Source organism: Crinia signifera, chromosome 11, assembly GCF_055691185.1.
Source record: "Crinia signifera chromosome 11, ASM5569118v1, whole genome shotgun sequence".
Taxonomy (NCBI): domain Eukaryota; kingdom Metazoa; phylum Chordata; class Amphibia; order Anura; family Myobatrachidae; genus Crinia; species Crinia signifera.
The window spans coordinates 41640937-41658030 of NC_139227.1; the positions used below are offsets into that span (position 1 = coordinate 41640937).

The window sequence follows — 17094 nt, forward strand, 5'->3', positions numbered from 1 at the left end:
TAGTGTACCACGGCACAGTGGTTGAAAAACACTGTTCTAGACGGTGCCAAATAAATAAGAAATATATTCTGATAGGTTGCCTATAGCAACATCCTATCTTCAATAGAACTCCCTTCTTTGTAAATAAACTCCATATTGTGCATAAGTTTGATCGTTTGGCTAATGTCACATATACAGTATTGCGGAAAACCGTCACTGTAATAACAATTTAAGCAACGCTAGATGCTACCCCCAATGATGCCTGAGTTCTCTTTCCTCCACTTCCCATCTTTCTCCCCTGTCTCCACATCTTTCTCCCCTGTCTCCACTTGTTTTGGAGACTGTAGATGTGCGCTATGTCGGAACTCTTTGGAAGAGACATCACTGGCGCTGGTGGGAGAGGTCTGACGTCTCACCATCTCACTATCAATTCCAAAGCATTGACAATTTTTATTACTGTTTAGCCTTATTATATATAATAGATCAGTGGTCGAAGTGGAAGCTTTAAAGTGGGGGTATGGAAAAGTGAAGGAAATTCCTTGGCGCGCACTCCAGGAAAGGGGGTGTGGCCACTTTAAAGGGGGTGTGGTCACATTAAAAGGGCGCGCTCCTGTGTAGTGTGCCACGTTATATACCTCTTATATACATTATGCAACACAATAGTAGACCCCATAATACTTGCCCCTTAAACATTATGCCAAAATTCTAATGGAGTGAGCCAAAAATCACATTACACCACATGGATGGAGCAAAAATTCACATCAAGGTGCCCATACATGTGCTCCGTGCATTTTTAACTAGATTGCGTTGCATCTAGTTAAAAACATATGCGATGTGCTAAAGCATTGTGCGTTTTGAACTAGATGCAATGCGATCTAGTTCAAAAAGTACGTGAAGCACGTACTTTTTGTGCTTTGCGATGCGGAGGACCAGCCATCGTCTCACAAAAGAGGATTGTATGGGCACCTTTATGCCAAAATGAAAGTGCAAAAATTCACCTCATGCCACCCGGACTGAGCCAAAATTCACATCATGTCACCAGGACGGAGCCAAAATTCACATCATGCCACCCGGACTGAGCCAAAATTCACATCATGCCACCCGGACTGAGCCAAAATTCACATCATGCCACCCGGACTGAGCCAAAATTCACATCATGTCACCAGAACGGAGCCAAAATTCACATCATGTCACCAGGACGGAGCCAAAATTCACATCATGCTACCTGGACGGAGCCAAAATTCACATCATACCACCCGGACGGAGACAAAATTCACATCATGTCACCAGGACGGAGCCAAAATTCACATCATGCCACCCGGATGGAGCCAAAATTCGCATCATGCCACCCGGACCGGGCTAAAATTCGCATCATGCCACCCAGATTGAGCCCAAATTTGCATCATGCCACCCAGATTGAGCACAAAATCACATCATGCAAACCGAATTGCACCCAAATTCACATCATGCCACCCAGACGGAGCCAAAATTCACATCATGACACCAGGACTGAGCCAAAATTCACATCATGCCACCCGGACGGAGCCAAAATTCACATCATGTCACCCGGCCAGAGCCAAAATTCGCATCATGCCACCTGGACCGGGCTAAAATTCGCATCATGCCACCCAGATTGATCACAAATTTGCATCATGCCACCCAGATTGAGCACAAAATCACATCATGGCACCCGGATTGCGGCCAAATTCACATCATGCCACCTGGATTGAGATAAAATGTATATTATGCTATATGGATTAAAAAATTTGGTACTCTTTACCTAGAACGGCGCCCGCGATTAGCATCGCGGGCGTCGGGGGTAAAAAATCGCGGGCATCGCGGCCATCGCATGCACATAAAAAACGGGTGCGACGCGATGCCCGCGATTTTCCCATAGGGATCAATGTTAAAAGTCAGATTGGACGCGATTTTAGTGTTAAATGCCTCAATGCCCGCGATTTTTACATAGGAAACAATGTTAAATGGGCCACAGAGCCCTAATAGTCCCCCTGAAGTCTTAAATGGCCCCCACAATTTTTAACGCCACCCCACGATCAACGTGAACCCGAAGCGTGGCGAGCGCAGCGAGCCCGCGAGGGGCGGCGGTACGCGTCCTCCGACCTTTTCATACCCCCACTATCCACGTCGGCGTGGAGTTGAGAATAGAATAGTGTGGCGAGCGCAGCGAGCCACCGAGCCCAAAGCGTGGCGAGCGCAGCGAGCCCCGCGAGGGGACGCGGATACCTTCACAGTTATACGCGTCACCTCGCGGGCTTCACAGGTGTCCGTGGCGACGCGGACACCTGTGAAGCCCGCGAGGGGACGCGTTTACCTGTGAAGGTATCCGCGTCCCCTCGCGGGGCTCACTGCGCTTGCCACGCTTCGGGCTCGGTGGCTCGCTGCGCTCGCCACACTATTCTATTCTCAACTCCACGCCGACGTGGATAGTGGGGGTATGAAAAGGTCGGAGGACGCGTACCGCCGCCGCTCGCCACGCTTCGGGTTGACGTTGATCGTGGGGTGCCGTTAAAAATTGTGGGGGCCATTTCAGACTTCAGGGGGACTATTAGGGCTCTGTGGCCCATTTAACATTCTATGGAAAAATCGCGGGCATTGAGGCATTTAACACTAAAATCGCGTCCAATCTGACTTTTAACATTGATCCCTATGGGAAATCGCGGCCATCGCGGGCATCGCATCGCACCCGTTTTTTAGTGCATACGATGGTCGCGATGGGCGCCGTTCTAGGTAAAGAGTACCAACATTTTTTTATATGTTTTTGCCACACAGATTAAGCCAAACTTTACATATAATTTGGGGACACAGGGGAGGCAGGGACCAGGACAGGAGGGACCGTGGGGAGGCAGGGACCAGGACAAGTGGCGACACGGGGGGGGGGGGGGGGGGGTGCAGGGACCGGGTAGATGCAGGGACTGGGACTGGAGGGGGGGGGGCGCGATGACACAAGGGCCGGGATGCAAGGACAGGGACTCCATGTGTGCGCCCGGTGAGGAAGCTCCAGCAGCAGTGCTGTGAGCCGGGCGCTCTCCATGTGTGCGCCCAGCGAGGGAGCCTCAGGGGAAGCCGTGGGACGAGGGCACGCGGGGGGGGGGGGGGAGCTCCTGCAGCGGTAATAATGTGAGCCGGGCGCCCTCTGTGTTTGCGCCTGGCTGAGGAAGTAGTATGAGCCGGGCGCACCTTAGCCCGGCAGGAGGACTTTGGCGGCACCCCAGGTCAGCATCCAGCTGGCTGGCCCTCTCCCTGCTTGCTGCTGCACTCCATATATTTGAATTTAAAATAAAAAACCTTCCGGGTTGAAAGAAGTGACGGTATGCTATACCGCTGCATACTGGCCCACTTCGACCACTGTAATAGATATAAAAAAAATCTTTGTCTTTTATCTGATGCACTAAGTTTCCTTGGCTGACTACCTGTTTCTACAGTCCGCAACATTGTCCATCTCTATCTGCTTCTTCAAAAGTGCTTGAATACAACATCTTAAAACTCCAGTCTGCTTTGAAATCCTTGCCTGGGAACTTGCTGATGCAGTATAGCTACCTTGTGTCTTGACATTGTGTATGACCTGTGACATGAAACGGCCTTCCACAACCTCATCTTCGTAGCAGAGTTTGGCTGTTCCTCACCCATGTATTTATCCTCCTACACATCTGTTTCTGCTTCAGTTAATGACTGTGTTTCAACCTACATATGAAAATGATGATACTTATTGCCTGTTTGGTATGATGGATTAATCGTACATTTGACTATAATCCTCCAAACTCCATGACTACTTTGTTCAAGTGTACCTAGAAGAATTGATTTGATTTGAGTTTTGAAGGCAAAGGGTGGTCACACCAAATATTAATTGGATTTAGATATATCTGTTTATTGATAAAAAAAAGATTAACATTTCTATTACAGAAAGCATTCTTCCATTGCAGCAGTTTTTCCACACCTGTCTAAAACTTTTGCACATATACAGTGTATATATATATATATATATATATATATATATATGATACAAGGGGTTACCAGGCGCAAAGTCAGGATTCTGGCACGTGCGTGGGCGCCGTATCCAGCGGTGTCCTCCTCGCAGTGTCCATCCATTCACCACGCTGATGTGCCGAATTACTTCTATTGCTGGCAAGCTGACAATTCCTTTACTCGATGTATGTGAGCATATAGATTTTTCAGTAAAGTGTTACTTTTAAAATACTCACTGGTGCGCTTTTTCTCCTTTCTCTCTTGCATATATATATATATATATATATATATATATATAGTGTGGGTCATTGTGTGAGTACAGGTCTCTGCCAAACCCATGACGTTAGCTCACCTGTATGTAGGACTATAGGGTCCTAGTGCACAGACAGGTCCTGTGCACAGACAGGAGACCCCAGGAATGCGTGACAGTGGTATTTCCCGTCCGCTGCGCCACAAGCCATCTCTTTGTATCCGATTCCCCGTATTTCTGTTGTCCGCATTGTACACAGACTCGTTAGTGCATCACAGAGACTTTCTCAGCTCTGCATATTTTAAGGGTTATTTGGCAACAAAACTAAAACTAAAAGTAGCCTCTTAATCTAATTAATTGACATTTCTGAATCTTGCTTTTACAACAACACATGGTTTCATGGTCTGGATTTTAGCACTTGTCAGGCCTTTTCGGAGAATGTTTTGGTCAGAATGACAAGATAATTTGTGACTACGGCTCCTAAGCTGGAGAAGTGTTTAAGGCTATAATGATTTATTATCAGCACAGAATAACACAATTTACAAAGCGTTTCAGCTGAAATTCTGAAATGCATTTGCCACCAGGGTTGCCGAATGAAGTCGGTTTCATAATTCAAATACAAATTCCTCTTAGGCCTCTCTTCCCCCCACTTCTAATAGCTGAATTAAAGTCGCCCGGCTGGTATCTGACACCGGACTGTGCATTTGTAAGGGGGAGCTACAGGTGAGGTGACGGAACGGTTACTGTATGCAAGGGTGTAACTACCATAGGTGCAAGAGGTGCAGTTTCTATGGGGCCCAGAGCTGAAGGGGGCCCAACTTACTGTATAAGTAATATGTTTTACATACATTTGTCATCATTAACTGCTAAATAGGGGGCCCTTAAAAACTTTGTAGACGAGTCTTCAAATCAGCCGCCATCTCTGGAAACTAAAGAGATTAATGATAAATTTAATAACGCTCCTAAAAATAAAATGAGGGAATGTTGTAATAATATTGTTTAATATATTCAGTGGCTTGGAGAAACCTATATAAAATGCATTCATTTTTGAGTCCCAATTACAGGCATCAATTAAATGAGTTTCTGGATAGAAGTTGTAATATTATAGAGGTAATGGGACGTGGTCCATGGGAACAAGGACTTCATAGCGGTCACAGATTATGGAACTTCAATTACATCACTCTGGGATTGCACCCTCAGGTAACTTTGATGTGTTTGGATATGGGCTAGCAACTGCTCCGGCTCTGTTATTCAACAAACCCTTATATCACCAAGACAGATTATTCACAGCTGCATTCACATAAGGGATTAATGCTAAAGACAATGGAAATAAGTAGCAGTGCTCTGATGATATAAAGGGTTGTGTGAACAGCACAGAAAGAAGTCAGAAAAAGAAACAACGCATTTAGAAAAAGTTGTCTGCCAATCCGGCACATTGAATGGGATGCAATTACTAAACCAATGGTTTGGTGGTGGAATCCGGACAGCAGTTAGGATGCTGAATTTAAGCATACTAGGGTGAGTTAGGGTAAGGCCAGGAAAGGGGGGTTCTGTTAGGCTGCAGGGAGGGAGACACTTAGAAGAGGGGTTAGGGTTAGGCTGCGGGTGAGGGGGGGGGGGGGGTAGGTGATTTAGACAATGGGTTAGGGGTTAGAGTTAGGCACTAGCGAGGAGGGTTATGGTCAGGCTGCAGGGGGAGGTGGGGTTGGGGTTAGGCTGTGGGGAGATAGAGTGGTCCAGAGGGAAGGTACGTTGGGATGTCAGTGTCTGTATTCTGACCGCCTAATCCTCCTTATGTCTCCCCATTGAATAAAGTGAAAAGATGCATTTAAGCAGAGCCCAGGACTATATTGGGAACTAAGATTTGCCTGAACATCGCCGAATAGAGACACCGACACCTTGGCGTAAATGCTGGACATTGGACTGCAGACATAACCGCACACAGGGCCTGATTCAGAGATGATCACTGTTTAGCGAAATCGCACTCCTATCGGTTATCAAATTACTGCGCATGTGTGCGGGTTGTAGCGCGTATGCGAGAGCCCAAATAGCAACAAACATAGATTACGGTTTTCTGTCTGGGCTGTGGCTATCTACTTGCGTCATCAGCGATCAGGTCTGAATGAGGCCCACAATCCCGTGTACATCCCCTCGGTGCTCACGCGCTGCAAGGTGTCAGGGCAGGAACACGTGACGCTCGCTCTCCGCTAGAGCACAACGTGTGAAGAGAATAATTACCAGACTAATGCTTCTCTCTTGGTAAATTATAATTGTGTTGTGATGACTGTAATCCCTCTATATGTTTCTGTCCCAGCTGTCAGTCATGCTCCGTCTCTGCGCCATTACCCCCCGGGGCAAGTGCTGGCGTCTGACAGGGAGAATCTATATTCGCCGTTCACCAAAATATTCACATGAAGTACACACGTTAACTCCCATTGTTACACATAGAATACATAGGTGGCATACATACTGTATATACATATATATTGTGTGTATGGAACCACAGTACCATGTCGCTTATTTTGTGTAGATGACCACAGTACTATGTCTATTACTCTGTATATGGGACCACAGGACCACGCCTCTTGCTCTGAATATGAGGCCACAGGACCACGTCTAAAGTGGCACCTAGAAGCGTGGGTGTGTACTGCTACATCTGAGAGGAATCTTTTAAAATCTTATATCCAAATGCAGATGAAGCCAAAGCAGTTAGTAAGAGCTACTATACTTGGTACAGTGCTGGGAAATGGTGCTGCTGATTCCATGTAAATGTATCTGTCTCTCTTTCCTTTATTCCCCTAAAATGTAACAGTGTAATGTGGGCTAGGTGACATGAGGGAGATTGCTAGACTAATGAGGGAGAGAGGGAGATTGCTGCTATTTCAGGGCGTCACCTGCAGAATGCAGTAGGGTAGGCAGTTATGCCCTGTAGTGTTCTATATCTGTACTGTTTTACTTGTCTACCTAACAGGCTGGTGCAATCACCAAGGGGCGCTGCTGAATGGCTGCCTGGGTGCTGCACAGCTCAGTAAATATATGTTCCCCATGTTCGTGTCCCTCATCAGGATACGTTTAGTGCATATCTGTATGTGTTATATATATATGTGTACTGTCACTGTTTTCCCTGTTCCCACACCAGGGGCGGATTGGCCCACCGGGAAACCGGGCCGTTTCCCGGTGGGCTGGCACATTTTGGAAGAGAAGCGGCCGCTCACCCTCCCTCCCGCAGTCGGCCGGCCTCGGCTGTGCCCACAGTTAAAATGGCCGCGGGAGGGCTGGTGCGCATGTGCGGGCGCACACAGCTCCTCCCGCAATGATTAAAAGGCTGTGGGGAAGTATGGGGCGCAGTGGCGTAACTTGTCCTCCGCAGCCCCAGGCGGGGCGGGGAGGAGCCAGCACCACTGGGTGCACGTTCATTAGCTCTGGGAAGTTCCGGAACCGGCCGGAGGTAGGAGTCCCTCAACTTAGCCCTGCTGCAGCAGCTGCAGCCAATAGTATACTTCTCTATCTCTGGCTGTCAGTGTGAGGATGCTCAGTGACCCTGATGGGGCGGGTCACTGAGCGTCCTCACACTGACAGCCAGAGAGCTCCCCCTTCCTCTCTGTCCACCGCTTCCCCTTCCACCATGCCTGGCTCCCACTAACCTTCCACTACCCCAGCTGCAATGCATGCCGTGAGAGCGGCAGCCACTGCCCACTCCCCAAAACAGCCCCCCCCCCCCCTTCGGTGTGTGGGCGGGGCTTCGCGGACCCGATGGGGGCGGAGCTAAACGGGAACTGGTTGGGGGGCGGAGCTACATGGTGTGATGGCTGCCGCTGCTGCTGCCTAGGCAAAGGGGAAGAGATGCTGCCCAAAACCAACCAGACTGCACTCTGTGGATGTTCCAAAGGTAAGAGTGCAGGCTATGGTATGTGTGTTTATTTGGGGGGTGGGTTGGGCTGAGGGGTGGGGGTGGGGGGGTTAGGCTCAGGGAAGGGGGGGGGGTAAGTGTTAGGCTGAGGGAGGGTTAAGAGTTAGGCCTCAGGGTATGAGGGTTAATTAGTTGGGAGGGTCAGAATTATCCTGTGTGGGGTCAGGGAGCTCGTCAGCATAATAGAGCACAGGGGCAGGGCAATTGAGTGTGTTGTGGGATATTGTGCAGGGTGAGGGAGTGTGTCAGTGTGATAGTGCACAGGCCGTGGGGTGAGGGAGTGTATCAGTGTGATAGGACACAGGCCACGGGTTGAGGTAGTGTATCAGTGTGATAGAGAGCAGGCAGCATGGTGAGGGAGTGCATCAGTGTAATAGGACACAGGCCACGGGTAGAGGGAGTGCGTTAATTTGATATAGCGCAGGCCACTGGGTGAGGGAAAGCGTCAGTGTGATAGGACACAGGCCACGGGTTGAGGGAGTGTGTCAGTGTGATATAGCGTAGGCCACTGGGTGAGGGAAAGCGTCAGTGTGATAGGACACAGGCCATGGGTTGAGGGAGTGTGTCAGTGTGATAGAACACAGGCCACGGGTTGAGGGAGTGTGTCAGTGTGATAGGACACAGGCCACGGGTTGAGGGAGTGTGTCAGTGTGATAGAACACAGGCCACGGGTTAAGGGAGTGTGTCAGTGTGATAGGACACAGGCCACGGGTTGAGGGACTGTGTCATTGTGATAGGACACAGGCCACGGGTTGAGGGAGTGTGTCAGTGTGATAGAACACAGGCCACGGGTTGAGGGAGTGTGTCAGTGTGATAGGACACAGGCCACAGGTTGAGGGAGTGTGTCAGTGTGATAGGACACAGGCCACGGGTTGAGGGAGTGAGTCAGTGTGATAGGACACAGGCCACTGGGTGAGGGAAAGCGTCAATGTGATAGAGAGCAGGCCGCAGGGCGAGGGTCAGTGTGATAGAGCGCAGACCAAAGGGGGGAGCGAGTGTGTCCAGTTTATGTCCCAGCATGGGAAGGAATTGATGACGTTTGATGGGGAGGGGGGGGGCGGCATAGATAACAGTTTATGGGGACCCATAATTTCTGTTGTCATCCCTGGCAATTGCAGAGAGCCTGCTGTGCACGTTTCAACCCCATCAGGGTCTTTGTCAAGACAGCAAGAAAACAGCATCAGTGCATCACGGAGGTTGGAGGCCAAGCCAGAAGCAGACATGTAGAGGTGGGAGCCTGACCCTGAAAGACACCAGGAGCTGACGCCAGAAGCAAGAGCCGGGAGCTGGAGTCTGATCCTCGCGGGAGTCAGAAGCTGACATCTAGAAGCAGGAGCCGGGAGATGGGGTCTGACCCTTGCAGCTGCCGGGAGCTGACAGCCAGAGGTAAGTCGAGAGGTCTAGCTCAGCTTAGGATGTGGCAGTATGGCCCTCTACCTCCCAAGCTGCTTCACACCACACTTGCACCAATGTTAGCCAACTCCATCTTTCTCTCGCCGTCTCTCCATCTCTCTCTATCCACCCCTCCGTCTCTCTTTTCCTTTCTCTCCCTGCCTTTACCCCTGATCTCTCCATCCTCTCCATTTCTCTCTCCTCCCCTTCTCTCCCTCTCTCTCCCTCCTTAGCCTCTCTCTCCCTCCCTCTCATCCTCTTTGTTTGTCTCTCCCTCTCCATTTCCCTGTACCCCACTCTCTCTATCCCCCTCCATTCTCTCTACCTCGCTCCCTCCCCGCCTTCCCCTCTATCCCCCTCACTCCTTCCCCTCCCCCCTCCTCCTTCCACACTATCTCTTTCTGTCACCTCTCTCTCCTGTCATCCAATGCCTCTACCTGCCATCCTCTGACACACATTGCCTTCTCCTGGCATCACCCACTTGCTACCTCTTTTACTCCCTGAGGTCACCCACTGCTTCTCACTGTCACCCTTTGTCTCTCCCTGTTAATCACTGCCCCTCTATCTTCCATTATCTCTCCCATTTATCAACTACATCCCCATCTACTTCTCCCTGGTGTGACTGTCACTATCTCCCTATTTCCCTCTCTCTCCTGTCGGTCTCTGCCTCTTTCAGACATCACTCTTTGCCTCTCGCTGTTACCTTTTTACTGTCCACTGCCTCTCTACATCATTCCCTTTAAGATGACACCATTGTGAGGCCATGGCCACTGTTCCAGGAGTTCACACAAATAACCTCTCCCACTGTCATGGTGACCCCCCTGTCACTTTGTTCTGGATCCACCTACACTGTGTGTCACTATGGGCCTTATTCTAGTTCACTCTTTCTGAAAAAAATACTTCTTAAATGGACAAAATGTGCACTGCAGGGGGGTATATGTAACTTGTACAGAGAGAATTAGATTTGGTGGGGTTTTACTTCAAAGTGAGATCTACATTGCAGTGTAAAAATAAAGCAGCCAGTATTTACCCTGCACAGAAACAAAATAACTCACCCAAATCTAATTCTCTCTGCACATTTTACATCTGCCCCCCTGCAGTGCACATGGTTTTGTCCATCTAAGAAAGATTTTGTCAGAAAGAGTGAACTAGAATAAGGCATAATGTGCATTTGGCATAACTGTGTGTGGCATAATGGTTATGGACATTACAGTATGTGGCATAATGTGTAATGGGCATTAAGGTATGGGGCATAATGTGTAAGGGTCATTATGGTGTGTGGTATAATATGTAATAGACATTACAGTGTGGCATATTCTGTAATGTGCATTACAGCATGTGGCATATTGTCTAATAAGCATTGCCACAAACCCTTTTTTGGAATGGCCACACTATAGGTTCTTCATAAATTCTTATGTTTTTCTTTAATTCGTGTTTGGGCATATTTTTACTGTTAGCACTGGAAGCGCCGAATTGGCAAAACAATTTTTTTGGGCTGGGGGGGAGCAAAATTTCTAGTTACGCCACTGAAGTTGCGGCACCTATCACAGGGAGGCATGCTGGCTGTGACTATGGTTGAACGGGCAGCAGTGAGGGGCCAATCTGATGTTGGATGCTGCCACCCTATCAGAAGTGGCATTCCTCCTAGGCAGCAGGAAGTGTAAGCAGCCGGCAGCGCTGTGTGTGCCGCCTGTGTAACCAGGGATTGATAGAGGGGGAGGTGAAGGGGGCAATCGCCCTCCCCCTAGAAGACAACCAATCCTCCTCGCTGGAAGACAGCTCCACCATGTCTGCGGATGGTGGAGAGGGCAGCCTGGTAATCCCGAGCAGCGCTCGCCGGATCAGGCTGCAGCAGTGGGCTGGGCATCGGCGGCGGCTCTCTCCTTCCCTGCACTTGAGAATGTGAGCGGGGAGAGACACAATTACTGCCGCTGTCCCATCCCCTGCCGCTGTCGTGTGTCCCCCCCCAGCTCTGTATGCTCCAGCCAATGGGACTAGGGGGAAGGGGGGGGGGGGTGTGTTAATATGCCTACAAGCCGACTACAGCCGACCAGTAAGCGTGTATTATTGGTCCTCAGGAGTGCTGCTCATCCGTATATCTTGTATTTACCTAAGGCTGGCTAGCCTTACCTGCAGCGGGCACCCAGGGTAGTTGGTATCAGGACGCTGGGAGAGCCGGTATTGTACATTTTCTCTCTCTCTATCTATATATAATCTATATCTTGCTGTACGGTCCGGCACTGCCCATCCTCTTAGTCGCAAGACTTAAAATGCCCAGGTGCCCATCACTCGTCAAACCGACTCCACACAAATAGCGATATACAAACAGATGTCACTCGGGTCTTTGTGGTGAAAAAAAGTAAACTGCTTTTTTTCACCACAAAGGGGGGGGCAGTTGATAGTCCCACTGTCACCCCTTGTCTTTATCTCCCCAGCCCCACAGGCTGCAGAATAGATGCTGTGCACATGCACCTATCTGCAGCCTGAGGGGCTGGGGACATAGCCAGCAGCTCAGAGAGCCACTAGCCATGCCGCCACAGCAGCGATAATGGGGCATGGTCTCATTTAAATAGGCCAAGCCCCTATCGCTAGGCCACACCCTGAAAAAAATTGGGCGTGCCTCTGCCGCACAACAGATCCCTCCCCCCCATTAGGGCTGCTTTAAGATATTTCCCGGGCTGGATTTAATTCCCAATCCGCCCCTGTCCCACACTGACTGTTGCACAGCAATCCAAATCTAATTCCAGTATACACAAGTATACCTGGCCAAATAAAGCTGATTCTGATTACTTTATGCTTGAGGCCTATAAGGACAACTGCGTACACGCTTAGACTGGCACAAAACAGTGTCATTCAGGTTGGTAGTTACAGAATGTAATGAATATTTAAACATGATTCCTGTTGGAAATCTCCAGGTGCCTGAGACGCTGTTTTCCAATCACACGCAAAATGTGCTGCGCGTCTGGGACTTAACCAATCAGACCCGCAGCACCTGGAGAATTGCTCTGCGTTAACTAACTTGCAGGGCGACAGGGGGAAACAGTCTCTCTGAGCGTAATTAACAGATAAGTTCACATTCAAGGGACAAATCCAAGTTTCTGAGACTGTCAGACAATGCCAAAAATAGTCTGTCTCATGATGAATACCCTTATTAACGGCAGCACTTCTCCGCTTCCACACCGTACAGCTGGAGAGATCAGCAGGAACGGGTCTCGCTGGCACAAAATCTCCCCCCGGACTTCTTAACCTATATACATGTGTTGGAGCGTCTGCAACAGATTCCGGGTTCTGTTCACAAGGCCCAGACATAAAGAGAGACGAGGCGTAAACATAACCCCCTTTCTACATGCACATAGCGCACAGATGTGGACTATTTATCCCAGAGGTAGTGAGGCTAGTCAGTTGCTGTTGGACTACAAATTCCAGCATGCCCCACCAGCTGGTGGCTCTTCTGTATATATGATTTGTAGTAAGAGGTTTAATGCAAACTCCATTTATGCCCTAAAACTGGTTACATAATAGCCAGCTTATAAGGCTGCAGCTGTTGTAGAACTAGAAGTCTCAGCATTCCCTGATAGTGGCAAGTCTTGTAATCCCACAACTGGTTTTCTTTCAAACTAATTCATACTTCGGATGCTCTCGGGCTCAGATTAGAATAAAGCAATGCTTTGATCCTACAGTTCTCTTAGCCTATAGTACAGAGCAAAGTCTACGGGCACTCAGCCAATTCTTGTGTGTTCTAGTTATTTACTTCTCTGACAACTGCCCACTTTCCCTATTATATTGTAGGAGGAGTGTCCCCATTGGCGGATCCAGGGGAGGGTGATCAGGATGGTTTGTCCCATGCACAGGTGCAGCCATGTGTAGCCTCAGAACACAGACTGTTGGAACTGGTCATTCGCCAATCATGATGTAAAGGACAACAAGAAACGTCATTAGCATTGGCCAACACCCCCCAAACACCGGCATTGTGTCAGTCAAATTGTGAGTGGATTGCGATTATATTATTCGCTATTTTTTTTTATGACCACCTTGCATTATTATACCAGGTGCACCATGGTTTGCCACATATGTAAGTTTAGTGGAACAGCAATACAGTTTTATTTCCTGGTCACTAAATATCCCCCCCCCCCATCCGACAACACTTACTCCACACACAAACCAAATCTAAAACTTTTATCTATTGTTTTAACACATTTTATTTTTTTACTTTTTTTTTTTTGTCCAAATTGACGGGTTTGCTCACTCCATCCGCGTCTCATAAACATTTCGCCTCCCCCACCACCGCACGAATCCAGACTTTATGGTAGCAATATCCCCACGAGGTGCGTAATGAGGAGCGTTGGCAAAACGCACACAAACAATGTAAAATACATTTATGCAATAAAGTCTATTATGCAAAATGAAGTCTATTCCGATATTTACTCACATCCGCTTGTGTGCAATTAAGGCTCCCAATAATACAAGGTGGACAGTGATGGACTAAGTATACAAGTACAGTAATAAAAATGTAAAGTGAAAATTGCCAGGAGGGGACTGAGGGATCGGAGAGCTGACCCCAGGGAGCAATAAGCTGGGTTTTAGTCATTGCGATGGGAAGGCTCAGAAGCAACATGGCTGTTATTATATAATGCATTCTGACAAAGAGCCCTCTGCGTTATATGAATTTATGAAGTCATTTATTCACGTTAGCTTTACCCCATTTTTTTGTTCATTCATTGAAACAATATTTGGTCCATTAAACATCTATTTTTTATGAGACCCCCCCCCCCCCCACGTGTGTGTCTGTGACATGTGTCAGTCATTTGTCGTGTCCGTGCGACAGGGGTGTGTGATAACGATGCACTAAGTGTCACATTAATAAGAAGCTTGAACAAAGGAGGAGGCAGGAGGCACAGAAGCAAGCCTGTGGGGGGGGGGGGGGGGGGGTGCTCGATGCCTTTACTGGCGTGACAATAATGATCTGGATAGGTTTGTTACTGTCGGAGGCCTATAAAGTGACAGGTGACGTTCTCCTTGGTATCAAACCGGCATACAATGCAGTCAGCTATAATCCGTGTTGCATTAGGGGGAATGTATCATCGCCGGTATCACAGCAGACAGTTTTCTCCTTGTTGTTATCTTTTTATATCAGTATAAATCCTTCATCTGCTCCACTTCTGCTCTTCTCAGTTGTCACGTTAACAAAACAAGCGAGGACTATGTGATATCCTCAGCGCCGAACCTCTGAATTGACTGTAAAATCCGGTGACCGCTGATTTATTTTATTCCGGCACAGATAACGGCATTTTATGGGGCAGATTTATTTTGCCGCAAGGTTTGGCATTGTGCATTTCCGGTAATTACGGTAGGCAAAGTTTACGCGTTTTTTGCCAGCAGCTCTGTGGGATGTCTGCAAAAACAAAAGGTTTTCTTGCCCTTATACCCCACCAGATGGAGATGTAGAAAAGGAGGCAGTGAGCGATAACTTGATTTGCGCCACTGGCCTGCCCATGTGCATTTGGTAAGAATTTCTAGCTTCATCATGAACTGGGGAGAACTCCCCGTATTCAGGGTTTTCCACAGAAAAGGTAATAAATATAACACCCAGTACTATTATTATTATTATTATTATTATTATTATTAATATTCCAGTATTATTCCTTGTGTATGCAAAACCCCAGGCACAACTATGGACCTGATGCAGAGTTGATCACAAAAGCAAAATCTTTCTTAACTCCCATACAGCCTTAAATCTCTCCCCCGATTTGTCCTAAGCTCCCACGGCAGTTCCCCGGGAGAGCTCAGTAAGATTTGACAATTGATGTGCCATTTTTTCACATGTAAAAAAATCGGATGTGATTTATCACATGTAAGCCTGGGGAGCCGCAGGTGGGGGGGCGGCAGAATAGAAAAATCATTTTCAAAAGACTGGGCGGCCTCTGATTTGCCAAGAGAGCACTCTCAGCCAATCAGCAGCCGTCCAGTCTTTTGAATAGGATTTTTCAATTCTCCCGCACCCCACTCCCAGTACACTTTTCTCCCCGCCTGCCATATTGGATGCGTTACATCATGGTCAGCCCATCCGACCTCTGACTCCGATCCGATGCGCACGGAACCACAAGGATGTACACTCACAATTTGGGCCTGATTTCACCCATTTGTCATTCTGCTACAGTTGCAATAAAAAATTGCTGGCAAAATGGCCACTGCCGCACAGCCTTGACCACTGCTCCCCGGCGTTGTTGAAGACTTTCTAGCTGCGTACCTCTATCCTGTCACGCCGACTCCCAGGCGTCACGGCACCCGGCCCAAGAGAATACGAGCAGCTACTGTACAACCGTCAATTGATTTCCTATTCTCCTTCTCCTGAGAGGATTTTCTCAATTGATCAAACCAGACATTATTCCCTTAAATAAAAAATAAAAGCCGGAATCCGCTGCTCCTATTAAATGTCATTTCCCCCCCTATTACTGTTACTCTGGCAGAGCCGGACCACAAATCACCCCACAGATATGTTATTATGTAGATGGAAGAGACTTCTGATTTAGACATCAGATGCAATGTGAATGGGGATAGGATGCTTTCTGCTACATGAAAGACCCATGATGGCTTCAGAAATGTTCTGGGCACGTTATAAATGTAATGTGTCATGACACGACCAATTACAGCGGGGCAATGTTTAAACAGCGTGTCACAAGCTGTGTATCAGCGCAGCCATCTCCGTCCTTCATCAGAGGAAGAAATACATGGGGAATATCAGATGTGCCGTAATGAAGAACTTACATAAAGCTTGTCTCCTTGCCTGAGTTATCTGATAGGTCAGACCCTGTAATCATCGACGGGGTATTTTCCTCTCCGTTGAGGCTCATGGAGGATGCCAGTTTTACAAAATATGGGTTTATGCCACTTTTACATATTTTGTTGACAGTAAACACCACCTGCCGCTTGGAACGTCGTCCTCCCACATACTCTGATCTAGTTATGTACCTGATGTCCTAATGCAGGTTCTCTGACGGCACAAAGCGAACTGCACGGGATTCACTGTTCTTTAGAGGAAGTCAGGACGTGCATGAAAAGAGGTGAAATTGCCCATAGCAACCAATCAGATTCTGTCTATGGGTAATGCAACTGTTTATGCTGATAGGTGAAGCATTGTATTTGGTCACCCACTGAAATGGGTAACTGTAAATGCTGATTGGTGCAGCATTGTATATGGTCACCCATCTAAATGGATAACTATATGCTGATTGGTGCAGGGTTTTATATGGTACCCACCTAATGGGTAACTATAATGCTGATTGGTGCAGGGTTGTATATGATCACCCACCTAATGGGTAACTATAATGCTGATTGGTGCAGGGTTATATATGGTCATCATAGGCGTGCGCAGCCCATTTTATTAGGGGGTGCACCGTCAAAGGGGTGTGTCTATCACCACCTATTGGGCGTGTCTAGCATTGCCCATTGGGTGTGTCTAATACTGCCAATAATGCATGTTTACCATAAATCTATTGGTACTCGCTAAAATATAAAACATCTCTCAGTCAGAACATAATCTCCGGCCTATTTCAGTTTTAATATTCTTATTACTCTGTAT

At 48.0% G+C, this 17094-nt stretch overlaps 1 long non-coding RNA gene across 3 annotated transcripts in view; it reads left to right on the top strand.

Moving 5' to 3' along the window:
• The first annotated feature begins 7577 nt into the window (after positions 1–7577).
• The window catches only part of LOC146045211 (uncharacterized), a 37457-nt gene continuing 27940 nt past the window's right edge, over positions 7578–17094 (top strand). The window contains exons 1-3 of one of the 3 annotated variants that reach the window (XR_014465386.1): positions 7578–8102; positions 9242–9509; positions 13305–13499. This is a non-coding gene — a long non-coding RNA (uncharacterized LOC146045211). Of the gene's footprint in view, positions 8103–9241; positions 9510–13304; positions 14419–17094 lie in introns of those variants that run through there. The other 2 variants (XR_014465387.1, XR_014465385.1) reach the window with 2 other exon arrangements.